This window comes from Musca vetustissima, unplaced genomic scaffold, assembly GCF_032173495.1.
Source record: "Musca vetustissima isolate MV318-11 ecotype Yass unplaced genomic scaffold, APGP_CSIRO_Mvet_v1 utg119839, whole genome shotgun sequence".
Classification (NCBI taxonomy): Eukaryota; Metazoa; Arthropoda; class Insecta; order Diptera; family Muscidae; genus Musca; species Musca vetustissima.
Genome location: NW_026883888.1, coordinates 1 through 15264, shown reverse-complemented (window position 1 = coordinate 15264; position 15264 = coordinate 1). Strand labels below are relative to the sequence as shown.

General features: G+C 36.4%; 1 pseudogene; it reads right to left on the bottom strand.

The window, feature by feature from the left end:
* Positions 1 to 7360: 7360 nt before the first annotated feature.
* LOC133330876 (cytoplasmic aconitate hydratase-like) lies at positions 7361 to 9343 on the bottom strand (annotated as a pseudogene).
* Positions 9344 to 15264: the final 5921 nt, after the last annotated feature.

The following is a 15264-nucleotide window of genomic DNA, read 5'->3' as shown; positions in this document are numbered from 1 at the left end:
TTTAGTTCGTAGCATCCGTGCTAAGCACGTATTGCACATGCGAGCTTTTTTTGTTATGACTAATCGGCAGTACGACTACATATTCATATTTCGCTGCCGACGAATAATCAGCCGAGGGTTGTTTTTATGTTTGTGTGTTGCCAACGCAGAATTAGAAAAACGGCATTTCATTTTGTGCGTTTTTATTTAATTTAAGCTTGTCAAATCGCAATTAAAACTGTCAATAATAGTACTAAAAACTAAATAATATATTAAATTAAACTCTTTAGCAAGTATTACTAATTGTCTTTGTTCGAAAAAATGATATTATCATAATCGCCATTTTTAATTATCTCATTTAATTTATAAAATTTCAATGGGCAACACTGAACTCGAAAAATGCTCGGGTTTTGTTTGCTAAAAATCTTGCTAAGCAGCCACAGTCAAGGTGCTTAGTCTTCATTGTAAGCTTTGGTTGTTAGTCGCGTTGACAATTATGTTGTAGTTGTTCATTGCTATTTTGTAGCTGCTGACAAGATCAAGAAGCTTTAGTTTTGCTTGCTAAAATTATTCGTAATGTATTGCTATTTGTTGCAGTTGTGCTTGGCTGTGCTGCATAGTTTGAGGATGAATTTAGTTAGCAGTGCGCCAATTTTCTGTGTTTTTGCTATTTTGGCGTTAGCATTTTAAACCCTGTCATTAGTATATGTAGTATATCTTTATGCCGGTCTCATATCGACTACATCTTTTAAATTCTACACAATCTAAGCACGCTTATCAACAAACAAATTACACAGTTTCTTGCCTTCGGGTCCGATACTCCAAATGCAAATCTTTGATTTTATCATGTTTCGGAATTGTTTTTATTTTCTCTCGATATTATTTGTGTTACAACATTACTAGATTTTCTTTTATTTAAAATAAGTTTGTACTTCTGCTTTTAGTCAACATGTTTTTCCTTGCAACCGCAAAAATTGCCACTGCGCACGTGTTTAACTTCGAATAGCTTGCACAGAAAAAAATATTTATTCGAAATCAACTGTGTGCGATTACATACAAAATACCCATCGTGGGCAGTTAGTCACAGATATCATTTGAGATTTGAGTGCTGATAGAAGGAGTACAGACAGATAATAGTCTAAGAATACGATTTGCCAGATTTTCCAGTGAACAAGTCTATTCATGTCTTCTAGGGGTGATGTGTGTATTTATATATGGCTTTTCTAATACGAAATAATTCCATTAAAGGTATTTGTATAAGAAAATTAAATTCTGTTGTTGCGATTAAATATGTTTACTTATTATTTGATAGTTATCTGTACTTGAATGTTAATAAATGATACTGTTTTGGCTTGGCCAAGACATCGATCTTAATAGCAATGCAAAAGCCAAACAAACATTTTGCCATGCCACTCTGCAGATTATTTCCAATTTTGATTTTAATGCAAATGAACTTTTGGTCTTTATGTCGGCGACGACCATTGACTTGTACATGTCAGCGCCAGCATTGATTTATCATTTATTTTGTTTTTTTTTTCTGTCTGATTCGATTATTTTGCGTAAATTCAGTAGCAAATGCGTACGTGTTCAATTATATGTTCATTATTGGTATATTGCATTTGCGAATGCAGATTTTTGAAACAAGTCAAATATTACGAAAGTTTAGTGGTGATCAAATACGTAAAAGTCACTCTATATTATTTTTCATCTACTTAGAGGGGAAAATACAAAAAAGAGCTTTTACCATTATTTTACAAATATGTTGACCTATTTATTGCTCAAATTTCCAGCTTACGGTAGAATTATTATTTTAACATGCAAAATTATTATAATCTACTGGGGTCTGTTTTTGGTAATGATCCGGTAATATTTAGGCGATGAAATTGAACAAAAAATTGTCTTTTTTCCTGATCGCTCTAGAGGCCATAATTATGACGCGAACCAGGAATGGAATCTGGTCAAAGAATGTTGTAGTGAAGATTGGTTAATATTTAGCAGGTCAAATGGACCCAGACTTTTGAGAAAAAATAACAAAATTTGTATTATATTATCTCCTGAAGGACATAGACCCGAGAAGTTGATAGTACAACCAGGAGAAGTGATTGAACTTTAAATTGATACCAAGGGAAGTTATACTCAAGGACGACACCTAAAAGTTTTGGTAATGTTAAGATGATATTTAGGGGGTGCAATGCACCGTAAACTTTATTTTGTCAAATTAAATAAAAATAAAAGTTTTGTCTCTTTAAGCAGTCGTTCTAAGTATTTGATCAGATCCCCTTCCCTAGAACGACTAGAATTCTAGGGAAGGGGATCTGATCAAATACTTAGAACGACTGCTTAAAGAGACAAAACTTTTATTTTATGGCTTTAATATTCACCACGGGAAAAAAATGGAAAGTTGAGCTGCTATATTCGGTCAAAAGGGTGCAAATATCGGAAAAATGTGCACAGGCTCAGAATATAGAACCACAGAAAGTTAGATTTTCGTGGTAGCTGTGTAGGGCATCATATGGTCGGCCCGTCCGACTATACTGCTCTGCTCACTGATTTCCAGCTACAAATCTCAAGTAAGTATTTTCCCTATATTGGATCAAAATACGGGGTTTACATCCAATGCACAACAATACAAATTAGTTCCGAAATGTGATACCATAAGTTTTTCAGATGTCATTGCCAGCATTAGACCAAGTACGAATGATGTTACGTTGTGACAGTGTTCAAACCCAATCATGTGATCCGTTCGCTTTTCTACTTTAAAACCAGTAAGGAAAGTAGTAAAGTCACACTGGGCCGACTATATGATACCCTTTACCACTTTGGGTATATTCTACATATATGTCCTAACAGACGTCGCGTCTTTGTTATATATCTATATCTGAATCGATTTCAGGGAAATATTCTAGACTTAATTCAGTACGCCATGCCAAAATTCATCCAAATGAAAAGATTTCCAGGGACACCATTTACCTAAAATCCGGTGAAATTATATATGTGACCTATATCTAAATCTGAACCGATTTTCGTGAAACTTAGCACACATTATTATAGACACAATTCAATACGCTATGACAAATTTCGTAGAAATCGAAAGATATATAGGGACTTTGGTACACCACATACCTTAAATCGGACGAAAATATGTATGGGAGCTATATCTAAATCTGAACCGATTTTCACGAAACTTAGCACACATCATTCTAGATTTAATTCAGTACGCTATGCCAATTTTCGGGCAAATCGAAAGATGTATAGGGACTTTGGTACACCATTTACCTTAAATCGGACGAAGTTGTGTATGGGAGTTATATCTAAAACTGAACAGATTTTCACGAAACTTAACACAAATAATTCTAGACTTAATCTAGTACTGTATACCAAATTTCGTGCAAATCGAAAGATATATTGGGACTTTGGTAAACCATTTACCTTAAATCGGACGAAAATATATATGGAAGCTATATCTAAATCTGAACCGATTTTTCCCAATTTCAATAGGGTTCGTCCTTGGGCCAAACAAATGAGCTGTGCCAAATTTCAGCCAATTCGAATTATAAATGCGACCTATACTTTGTTTACAATTTAACGGACGGACGGACGGACATGCATAAATCGACTCAGAGACATAATACCCTGTACCACAGTGTGGTGAAGGGTATAAAAAGAGTTTTACAGAGACACCGAAAGTCTACCAAACAGAATCCGACTCCCGATCCGTCTTACAATCGAAGCACACAGTACTACAGAGGGCAATTACTCCCACCCGAGGCACTTCCTTCAAAACCGAAAGTATATTTTATTTTGGAAAACAAAAGTTTTCGATCGAAAACTACCAATGAAATTTAACTTTCTGTAGAATTTCGGCGCTATCTATGAAACATGTTATTTAGAATGCAACAAATGTGCACTTCTGCGTATAAGTTGAGAAAATTGTTTCATTATTAGTTGACCTAGGTATAAGATTGGCGTTGATCCAAATAATATGACGATCATTCTTTAATAGGTATGCAGTTTAGTATTAGGATATATGCCCGCCCTTGATCCTTTAGAGTTGAAAAACTATGTTATGGGTGAATTGTGCCCCTTTCACCACACTGTGGCACAGGGTATTATGTCTTTGTCCATATGTTTGCAATATGCAAAAGGAAAATGATAGGCCTATAGTTATTTTTTGAGAATATGCACATAATCACTTTTTGAGTCGATTTATGCATGTCCGTGCATATCATTTATTTAGGTATTAGGTTGGGGGAAAACAAAATCTTTATATATGAACTATAGGACTTTATCTAACATGCTTCGGTATATCCGATTTGGGCCAAATATGTACCGTTTTGTTGTATGATTTGTTCCCATTTGAAAGGCATTTCTCGAGCATTTCTCCGCATAAGCCATGCGGCTAAAATTGCCTCTCTGTTCACTTCCATTTTTAACACCCTGTAAATCACAAGTGAATGCACCAAACAAAATACAGGAATATATTTATACCCTTCACCACTCTGTGGTACAGGGTATTATGTCTTTGTGCATATGTTTGTAACAGGCAAAAGGAATCGAGATAGACCCATGGTTCCTTTTGAGAATATGCATAGAATCACTTTCTGAGTCGATTTATGCATGTCCGTCCGTCCGTCCGTCTGTCCGTCCGTCCGTCCGTCTGTAGATGTTAAATTGTAAACAAAGTACAGGTCGCATTTATGATCCGATTTGGATGAAATTTGGCACAAGTCACTTATTCGGCCCAAGGACGAACCCTATTGAATTTGGGAAAAATCGGTTCAGATTTAGATATAGCTCCCATATATATATTTAACCGATTTAATGTAAACGGTCCCTATATATCTTTCGATTTGCACGAAATTTGGTACAGCCTAATCATTTAGGTCTAGAATGATGTCTGCCAAGTTTCATGAAAATCAGGTCCAGATATAGATATAGCTCCCATATATAGTTTCGTCCGATTTCATGTAAATGGTGCACCAAAGTCTCTATATATCCTTCGATTTGCACTAAATTAGGTATAACGTACTTAATTTCAGCCTAGAATGATGTCTGCCAAGTTTCGAGAAAATCGGTCCAGATTTAGATATAGCTCCCATATATAGTTTCGTCCGATTTCATGTAAATGGTGCCCCAAAGTCCCTATATATCATTCGATTGGCACGAAATTTGGCATAACGTACTGAATTGATCCTAGAATGATGTCTGCCATGTTTCAAGAAAATCGGTCCAGATTTAGATATAGCTCCCATATATAGTTTCCTCCGATTTCATGTAAATGGTGCACCAAAGTCTCTATATATCCTTCGATTTGCACTAAATTAGGTATAACGTACTGAATTGAGCCTAGAATGATATCTGCCAAGTTTCGATTTAGATATAGCTCCCATATATAGTTTCGTCCGATTTCATGTAAATGGTGCCCAAAGTCCCTATACATCTTTCGATTTGCACGAAATTTGGCATAACGTACTGAATTGATCCTAGAATGATGTCTGCCATGTTTCAAGAAAATTGGTCCAGGTTTAGATATAGCTCCCATATATAGTTTCGTCCGATTTCATGTAAATGGTGCCCCAAAGTCCCTATATATCTTTCGATTTGCACAAAATTTGACATAACGTACTGAATTGAGCCTAGAATGGTGTCTGCCAAGTTTCGAGAAAATCGGTCCAGATTTAGATATAGCTCCCATGTATAGTTTCGTCCGATTTCATGTAAAGGGTGCACCAAAGTCCCCATATATCCTTCGATTTGCACGAAATTTGGCATAACGATAATGATTTAGATATAGCTCCCTTTTATTATAGATTGATTTTAAGTAATTGACGCGACAAGGAACCAATAGGGTGATAGGAACAAAACGTTCTGAAATTAGTATAACCTAACCTGTGACAAGTTTGTGTGAAATCGCTTAATATTTGGATAGAACTAACATATATATTTTCGCCCGATTTCAAGTAAATTGGGCATCAAACTCCTCATGTTAGTCAGATTGACATCAAATTCTGCACAACGTACAAAATTGAGCCTAGAATTACGTAGTTGCGTTTTATAGAAGTACAGACATTCCCCAACGGATGACCTATTTATATTTGTTTGAAGTCGATTTACATACTTTTGTCCCATTGTAACATACGAATGACATGTTAATGGATAGATCTAGGTAGATTCACATTTAGATAAATATCACATATTTTATTTCATCCAATTTCATGTTAATAGTCCTGTTTAATATACCCGTAGTGGTGAAGGGTATCATATAGTCGGCCCCGTCCGACTTTACTACTTTCCTTACTGGTTTTTTACTGCGAAATGTCACCGAGCATAAATCTGAAATTGTTAGATCTATAATTTACGAGATATCTATCAGTACAGCCAACTGCCGAAAAAGTAATGTATTTCTTTTTCCCCAACCTAATATTTATATATCTCTCGTATAGGTTAGGTTATGTTGAAAAGAGGGGTGGATGATACCACCACATGTCCAACATGAGAAGGACATACACTTAAGCCATGTGAGACCTATAGTGCGCTCTAAATGTGCGGAAAAGGACAAATCAGGAATTAGTGAAGTGTATATTAATAAAGAAAAGCATTTGGGTTTGATTCCCTATGAATCTAGGAATTCCGTGTTTTTTCCGAACTCCTGCAGTCTTTTCCATTCACACCCCCTCAGATCTCTCGTATATACTTTCAGCCCATTTTATCTAAATGTTGCCCTAAATACGCAACGTTTCTCCGATTGCGACGAAATTTTGCGTAACCTACGTTACTACGTTAATCACGTTAGTGAGTTTAGTTGAAATTAGTGTATATGCAGATATAGCCCCCATATATATTTTCGACCGATTTCATCTAAATTATGTACCAAAAAATCCGCGTGAAATTTTGCACAGTTCGATGTGCTGCAGCATACCGCATAGCGGGTGCAAAGCTTTTTAATCGGCCCAGATATTGATAATGTTGTCCGATTCATATAATTGGTACACATCAGAAGCTGAATCAAAATGGCATTTTGCATAGATTGTAGATTAACATTTGTTGTTTCTCATATAGATACAGATCCCGTATTCAATTTCGTCCGATTTCATGGTCTTTCAAAGATCCATCAAAATTAGTACGTCTGTCGTATATACCAAAAGTGGTGAAGGATATCGGCTCCGTCCGAATTTACTACTTTTCTTACTGGTTTTTATATACACTTCGTTTAGAAAATGAGCCTGAAACTTTAACAATAACGATAATAGGCCGGTTTTGTTATATGTTAATATTAGCATAGTTATTTTTTTTTTTTGTATAAATTGGTTAAACCATATTCATCACTCCTCTAGCTTAATTTTATTTAAATTGTATTGACAAAAATGTATATAAAAGTTACTGTATTGTATTTCCCTATAGGTAAAGTCAGTACGCATTGTACCGCGTGTCATAATAGCATCATTACCACGTCTGGAGCCATACGAGTTAAAATCTTTGGGTGTCAATTTACGCTCCGAAAGATAGCGAGCGGCTGGGGAGTTGCGAGCTATAGAACCGGCGCGAGAAATGTGCTCGGTGGTAACACTGTCACCCAAGAACAACAAACAGCGGGCATCCTTAATGCTATTAAACTTGGGCAATTCACGAGTCATGCCCTCAAAGAAGGGTGGACGCTTAATGTAGGTGGATTCACCATTCCAGGGATATAATTTAGCATCGGAGACTTGCAAAGTTTGCCAATCTTCTGAACCCAATTCAATTTTGCTGTACACTTCCTGGAACATGGCTGGAATGACATGTTTGTTTTCTACTTCTTGGATCTCGGAGCGTGTTGTCCAAATATCTCTAAGGAAAACATTTTGTCCGTTGGCGTCAATGCCGAAAGGTTCAGTCTCGAAATCTATGTCAACACGCCCAGCAATAGCGTAAGCAATTACCAACAAAGGACTGGCCAAATAGTTGGCTCTGGTGTTGGGGTGAATACGTCCTTCAAAGTTTCTGTTGCCAGACAAAACGCCACAGCAGACCAAGTTGTTCTGTAGCACCGTATTCAGGGCACATGTTACTGATGGTAGCACGATCAGCAATGCTCAATTCAGCTACACCAGGGCCGTAAAATTCAACGAATTTTCCGACCACACCCAATTGGCACAAATGTTTGGTGATAGTCAAGACCAAATCGGTGGATGTAACAAGAGGACCCAATTTACCGACCAACTTATAGCCAATAACTTCGGGCAAACAACATAGAGATTGATTGGCCTAACATAACAGCTTCGGCTTCAATACCTCCACCACCCATTCCAAGTACACCCAAACCGTTGATTATTGTGGTGTGTGAATCGGTACCAACAACACTGTCAGGATACAACATTTTGCCGCCTTCAGTATCAGCTTCGAACACTACACGGGCCAAATATTCCAAATTGACTTGATGGACAATACCCGAACCGGGTGGTACAATTAACATGTTGTTAAAGGCACGAGCGCCCCACTTAAGGAAAGTAAAACGTTATTTGTTACGTTCAAATTCCAAATTTTGATTTTTAGAGAGGGCGTCAGATGTACGGGCAAAATCCACCTAAACTGAGTGGTCAATAACTAAATCAGCGGGGCAAATTGGGTTGATCTTTTCAGGATCACCGTTCAAATCGCGCACAGTGTCGCACATAGCAGCGAAATCGACGACAGCAGGTACATCAGTGAAATCCTGTAAGATAACACGAGCTGGTTTGAAGGAAACTTCCACATCATTTTGTCCCTGTTTCAAATCAGGTGTCCATGCTAAAATACTTTGTACATCCTTCTCTAGGACATGGAAATTATCGCAATTACGGACAGCAGATTCCAACAGCACTCGAATGGAATAGGGCAATTGATCATATTTGGGATCTATTGAGGCCAAATCAAAGAACTTGTATTCGACTTCTTCTTTTTGAAAAGATTTTTGAAATTGCGCATATGGATTGGTAAATCTCTTTTATACTTCTATTGCTTCTGATTTAAAGATTTCTTGCCTTTTAATCCGACTACTTTCACCTGCGACGTCGTTGTTATTCATATCATCCAATTTAATAAAACTTCTTTCTAGAAAAATATGTAATGTAAATTCTGAATCCTTGTCTACAGATGTTACACTTTAATACACCATTGTCAGGGTAATCTCAATGCCTAAATAGCATCCTTATAAATGTCAGTAATTTTGTATTTATTTTTGAAAATTTCAACTGAAACAGCTGCACTTTTATGCCACTTACAAATAGTACAACTTTTTGGAGCATTTATTTTGCCTTAAGTTCTTTGCATGTGTGTACTTATGCATATCTTCTCGGCTATTTTGTAAATTTAATGTCGTGACAAAGTCATTTTGAGTTTCAGTCATTTTTGACATTTTCCAATTTGTCTGTGAATAGTTGGTAGGCAAAATGATAATGTCAACGGGTTGAGGCAAAATTGACATACAGAAACGAAATAACAGCTGTATGTTGAGACATTTGTTCGGCTGGCTCCACATGTCCTGTATAATCCTTCCAGTTATGGTCAAACAAAGTAAACAAAAATAATGTTATGGTATGCAAAAGGTATGCCGAAGGTATTTTCGCATTTGGAGATAACAACTACTGTGGATGGATGTATATACACAGAAAGTGACACATTTAGATTACCAATAAGTAAATTGATAATTATTCTAAGTATCCATAAAATGTTTTAAACAAAAATAAAAATTTTTTTAAATAACTAGGGTTATGTTCTTCGATCTTATTACAAATTGTGCTTAATAGTTATTGGCAAATTTCATGCATTTGCATACAATGAAAATAGTTTTTTTTTGTCAAACATCCTAAACGAACTCCCCTTGGATCTAAAACAAAAAGGACAGATGGAACCGAACTTTAAAACTAAACCTCAAACAAACAAAAATTGTTCACACAAACTTACGGATTGCTATTAACATACCTTTTTGTAAACACAATTTGACCAGAAGGCAATTAAAACCTTACACTCAACTCAATCCTATTTCCTACATTTACACACCCGTCTTCTTTCAGCAAACTTGAATCGAGTGTTTTGGTGGAGAATAGGTCACGACGATGACGATATGGTGATGTGCTATGCAAGCAAATTCATACCACCACCACCCTTAATGATAGTAATTGCATGCAACATGCATTTAACCGCAATTAGTACATTTATTAGGCCAAGTATTAAGTAACGCAAAAGTGGTAGCACCGCGTCTAAAAGTCGAATAGTTGTGTACGTGAGAGAGTGTAAAAAATTGGATTTGCCAAAGGAATGAACAGTGTTTTGATGGGAATAAAATAAGGAACATATATTTTAGAGTTTCAAATAATAAACATACAGATTAGAATCTAGACGGTCGATGTTCAATGTCTATCGATAGAACAATCATAGCATATATGAAGTATCATTGACATGGAATCGGACCATATTTAATATGTGATCTACATGACATGTCATTCTGAAAAATATACGAATATATTTTCTTGTCTTTGAGGAACCTACTATAAATAAATCTTTGGAAGTAAAAAATCTCGTCTGGTGGTTTTTTAGGGGTAAAGGCAACAAGTAAAAACGTCATTAAGTTCGGTTGGGCCGAACTTTTTGTATCCTTCATAACTTGGTGTGCATTCAAAATTCCTTAAATAGGCCGGAACCTTTATATGGGGACTAGCAAACGGCTCTGATTAGGTTTAACATGGCGAAGCCCATGCTTATCTTGGTCTCCTATCATGTCAGTTGTGGACACTGACCTCCCGGCGGTGTCCGGTGTCTACACCGCTCAACTTTCCATCTTGCTTGTCGAAAGCACTCCTTGTCCCGATAATAATACAGAAGCACAATTGCAACAAATTGTCCACTCCCTACAAACTGCAGTAAAAAGCAACAAAGCAAAAGACCTCCATCAAGAAACCTATGGTACTACCTTTGATATTGATGTAAAAAACGCTGCAAGATGATTTCCGAATAATCATTTCTACCAAAGGGTACAATACCAAACCGAAGGCTTTGGCGCAGGCACATCCTCCTGTAGAGTTGAAGAAGGAAACCTGGTGACAGATACAAACAGCGTGCTGAGGATCTGGAAGGAGCATTTTGAAAAACTTCTGATATCAAATAGTAGCGGTGAAGAGGATACCTCAGAACCAATAACAGATGACGGTATAGAGGTGGTATATAGTCTAGCCGAGATGAAGTCAGAATAGCAATCAATCGGCTGAAAAATAATAAAGCAGCAGGTGCCGGCTTGTAACCCAAGCCGAACTATTCAAGAATGGTGGTCAGATGCTGGCAAGGTGCATGAACCAGCTTATTAGTACAATTTGGCTAGAAGAATGCATGTCCAAAGATTGGAACCTCAGAATCCTGTGTCCCGTGCACAAAAAAGGAGACAAGACGATATGTGCGAACTATAGAGTAATAAGTCTTCTTCCCATCGCATATAAAGTGTTATCCAGCGTGCTGTGTGAACGACTGAAGCCAATGATCAATTACATTATTGGACCAAACCAATGCGGCTTCAGTTCACTCTGTACCAAATCCTGAAAAAAAAACACGAAAAACACATCGACACATTCCACCTATTCGTCGACTATAAAGCCGCATTCAACAGCCCTATCTGTTCAGAAGTGTATAAAGCCATGTCTGTGTTTAACATTCCTGCAAAATTAATACGGCTATGCAGGATAACTTTAACTGGCACAAGATCAGCAGTTAAAGTCGGAAAGGACCTCTCGGATCCCTTTAATACCGAACGAGAATTCAGACAAGGTGACAGTTTGTCGTGTGATCTTTTTAACATTCTGCTGGAAAAGGTCATACGAGAGGCAAAGGTGAAATGGCACTCTGTACACCAAACAGCACATGTTTCTTGCCTACGCCGAAAACTTCGACATAATGGGTCGAACATTGTGAGCTGTAACCGCCACCTTTGAACGAATTGAGAAGGAGGCTGCCAAAGTGGAACTGTCAGTAAATGGCGAGAAGACGCAGCTGATGTATCAGCGCGCAAGACGTCCAGTAAACTCGGACAAACTGTGGACTTGAAAGCTACAGCGATGAGGTACGATTTGACAATTTTATATACCATGGTACTGCATAAATAAAACTAATGATACCAGTTTTGAAATTGGTAGAAGGATAGTGTTGGTAGCAATTTAGGAACAAGGCCACCTCTCGCCAGGCCAAACCAACACTCTACAGGACACCGATACTACCCGTGCTGTGGTATGAATCTGAAGCATGAGTACTTGCATATTTACAGAAGTTTGCATATTTATTTATCTCGAGCTTTCCGCCTCGAGGAAGCAAAATGAGGATGGGAACAGATCAACCGATTTAAACCTAACTTAACATATTTTACTAATATAAAGGTCAAATTTTAAAACTTTTATATTTGAATGAACACAATGAAAGTCCGGTTTGAGTGTCGGGGTTAGCTCTATATTGCGGTAACCACCCCCTCATTCGGTATTTAGGAGGAATTTGTTAAGATTTTTAAAATGAATTGGCTATATGTAGTTAGATATTTTAGGTTTTCATTGTGTGTCAAATCTTCCAACCGAAAATTTATCATGACATAGCCCCCATATAAATATTGTGATCGATTTTTGGTATTTTGCACGTCCTTATAAAATGTCCGGCCGCCCTCTTATTTCAGTTTCTTGGTAGATAGCGAACATGAAAGCAAGAAAAGAAGTTGATTTCTACCCGTACGAAATTTGTTTTTCCTTTCTTACAATGTCAGCAGAAATTGGTCCTGCTGGCATAGTTATGGAAACCTTTCATTTCATTACATTCCCATATCTCATATCAGTCACTGTACAATAGTTTAAGGACATACATTATTACATCGAAATATGTAAACTGCATAAAATGACCAGCAACTTTTACTAAATAGCCAAACATGAGAAATAACTATAATAACAATTCGACATCCGAACGAATATGTCCCTGTAAATGGGCTCCTGTAACTCTTACGTTACAGTTAGTATTGTTCATTCGATTTTTGTCTCGCAATTTTCAAGTCGTTTGTTTTCGTTTTAATTTTTCGGCGTTTTTTCTGTCGTTTTGGTAACAACGACGCACATGTTGGGACCAACATTAACACTAAAAATGTGTTGTCCGTTGTGTGACAGGGTTGAGTGAATAACTGGACAGTGGCATGGGCAACTGGACATTCAAACGGAAAGGACAAACATACAGACAGGCACTCAGAATAAATGTATGTATGTAGGATAAATGAAATATAATTTGTGCGAGTAGTCAGTCTATGCCAGTGGCGGTAGACACAGCAGGTTTGTTTCGAGTGTGTGTGCCTGCTTCAGATGTTGACGTTTATTTGTGAACTGACCAGTTAGTTTGCTCTGAGCTTTCTGAGCAAATTGGCACAAATGTTCCTTTTATTGTGACTTAAAACAATAACTGACAACACCACCACCATCGGCAGCAACAAAAGCAGCACTATCGCCACTAGCACCATCAATTGCAGCGGCAATAAAATGCGACATTCGAGTGGTTTTATTGTTGACCACAAGTAGACGTAAAACGTTATATTACAAAAATATATTTGTATGTGGTAATATCTCGCACGGGCATGAATATTAGGGTTCCTAAGAATGGATAGTTTCATATGTGAACAAAAAACTAACAAACGCTCAAAAATGAAAAAGATACTTCCGTTAACAGTTTACATCACTATCAAAGTTGAGGTCCCTACGACACACTATGTCGCGAGTTCATATAAACAGCGGCCAAAAATAGAAGGAGTTATCGTAAGTTAATGAAATTTGGTACATGTGCTTATTATTGGCCTAAAGAGCAACTGACAAAAAATTGGATAGATCGGACCAAGATTTCGTATACCTCCCATACAATGGGTCTTGAGAATGTCACCCTTTTTGGCCTATAAAATCTTTAATATTCAAACAAATTCAATGAAAATTGGCAATTTACATTTAATTAGGCCTCTAAAGCAACTGACCAAAAACTGGGTAGATCGGAACAAGATTTGGTATACCTCCCATACAAAGGGTCTTGAAAATTTTACTATTTTGGGCTATATAATGTTTAATATTCAACCAAATTCAATGAAAATTGGTAATATACACTTACTTATGCTTATAAAGCAACGGACCAAAAACTGGGTAGATTGGACCAAGATTTGATATACCTCCCATACAAAGGGTCTTAAAAAATCCGCTTTTTGGACCTATAATTTTTTTTATATTCATCCAAATTGCAGGAAAATTTTCATGTCTTCATCCAAATTACATCAAATTTGTGCGAAGAAAGTAACAGTGCTGTAATTTAGTTGTTGGCCCATATTTCAGGTATCTACCATACCAAAAGTCCCTAAAAATGTAACTTTCTGTACTATAAAATCGTTATATGCAGCTAAATTAAGTATAGTAGTTTTATTTTTGTTATTTTTATTATAATATAATAAATATTTGATATCCTTTAGTAACTAATAAATTACTTGTTTATCATTCACAAAATTTTCAAAACACACATCAGAGATATATATATAAAATATTGTCTTCCCAAATGTACGATTTAGTATTATCCACGTTATAATCTCGGGCCTTTACTTTATGGCTGTTTAAGGATATTACAAGGTCGGATTGTAATATAAAATTCTAAATAAAATCCTTATTTAACTCGGCTTTAACAAAAGTTCGGGCTGCTACTAATTATTTGTTGGCATGACTTGTTAGCATCTTGTGAAAGTCGCTCAAAAGGTATTGTACTGCACTTTGCATATCCCATTTCTAATATTTTTCTGTATGAACTTTCCACAAAGGTAATTCATGTGCGACATCTAAATTAAGATTATAAGATTATGTCTCAAATGATCTGATAAATAAGTATAATCTTTAAAAGCTATATATTATATACCAATTCTCCCATATCTTCGCTTCGAATAACGTTTTTACCACTTAATTGCATATTTTATGTAAAATATTGTATTATTACTATGTTCTGAATACATATTCTCCTTCCTATTTGACCCTCAATAACATATTTAATTGTATACATAACATATTTGACCATCCGCTTCTAACCATTTCGTGAATATGCCATATTTTTTCAAAGGTGATCACCAAAAAAGTTAAATAACTCTTAGGATCGCAGGACTCCGCAGCTAATTTTTTTTATTCCTTAATAACACACTTTTCACCACTCAAATAAAAAAAAATAGAGCTAACCTTTTTTAAACTTTTTTTTCTGCTCCACTAATTTCAAAATTTGTTTTAAAAATTTGATGAACTAAGTACTACA